General features: G+C 46.7%; 1 pseudogene; it reads left to right on the top strand.

The window, feature by feature from the left end:
* The first annotated feature begins 780 nt into the window (after positions 1–780).
* LOC121137385 lies at positions 781–955 on the top strand (annotated as a pseudogene).
* The last annotated feature ends 385 nt before the right edge of the window (positions 956–1,340 follow it).

Raw genomic sequence — 1,340 nt, 5'->3', positions numbered from 1 at the left:
CTCATTCAGGCTTCCTCATTGTGTCAGCTACTTTTCTCACTGGTGTGACAAATTCTTGATGAAGGCAACTTGAGGGAGCAAAGATTTACTCTCCTCACAGCTTCAGGGTCCATTACTTCACACTGGGGAGGCCATGAGCTTGAGACATCCGGTTAAACTGCACCCACAGTCAGGAGGCAGAGAGACATGAATGCTGGTGCTCAGCTCACTTTCCCTGCTTCTATTCAGTTCACTCCCTCCTATGGGTGAAGCTCCCTACAACAGTGTAGATCTTTCTGACTCAGTGAGCCCAGTCTAGAAACTTCCTCGTGTATGTGCCCTGAAGTTTGTCGCCTAGGTGATTGCGGATCCAGTCAAGTTGCCCGTCAGTATTAGTCATCACACTCAACTAACTGTGCCTTCATTTCTTGTTTGCTTTTCTGGCCTGATTCCCCTTGCATGGAATGCAGGCCCTCTCTGGTTCTTCTCTGAAGATTTGGAAACTGTTCATCTGCTTCTTTGAAAGGAGCTGAGCTTCCATCTTACATTAATACCTTCTCAGAGGCCAGACTTTCCCCAGCATCTCTACCAAGCCCATGCTTCCTCTGTGGATATCTGTACTTCTCTTGTGTGGTGACTTCTCCATCTATTGAGCATCTCACCTCCCATGTGGTGACTTCTCTATGCTCATCTCTGAGGTGAAGAAGAGCACACAGATTCTAGTCGCATAATGCTGCCCTTGTGAGACTCTAGCTGTCAAGCTGCACTGTAGAACCCAGTTGTGGCTCAATTGCTTCTGGCATCACTTCTCGGCCTTTTGGCTAAGATCAAGTGTAGTATCTGTTCTTATCATTTGCTTCTGGCTAGTTCACATAGTGGAACACCACTACTTCCAACTACAGTTATATTTGGATATAAAATCTTTTAAGTAGATCGGGTTGGTTAGGATTAGGACCCTGGGCACAGTCCTACTTCAACATGACTAGTGTCTTTATGAGACGAAGGAGAGAGGACACAGACATGGCAGAATAAAAATCATCTAGGGCCAGGGAAATGGCTTGGCTAGGAGAGTACTTGCTTTGCAAGCATGAGGACCAGAGATGGATCCCTTATAACTCATATTTTTCAAAGGGGCCTTGCAATCTTAGCTCTGAGAAGGTAGAGACCAGAAGATCTCTTGGGACTTGCTGGTCAACAAGTCTAGCCAGTTTGGTTTGGTGAAGTTCAGGTAAACAGAGAGAGACCCTGTCTCAAATAAGGGGGATGGTGTACTGAAGAAGCACACCTGAGGCTGACCCTTGGCTTGCGCGCACACACACACACATCACACACACACACACACACACACACCAGAATATACG

The sequence above is a fragment of the Mesocricetus auratus genome, unplaced genomic scaffold (assembly GCF_017639785.1).
Source record: "Mesocricetus auratus isolate SY011 unplaced genomic scaffold, BCM_Maur_2.0 Super-Scaffold_100676, whole genome shotgun sequence".
NCBI classification, from domain to species: domain Eukaryota; kingdom Metazoa; phylum Chordata; class Mammalia; order Rodentia; family Cricetidae; genus Mesocricetus; species Mesocricetus auratus.
This window is presented reverse-complemented; position numbering and strand designations above follow the sequence as displayed.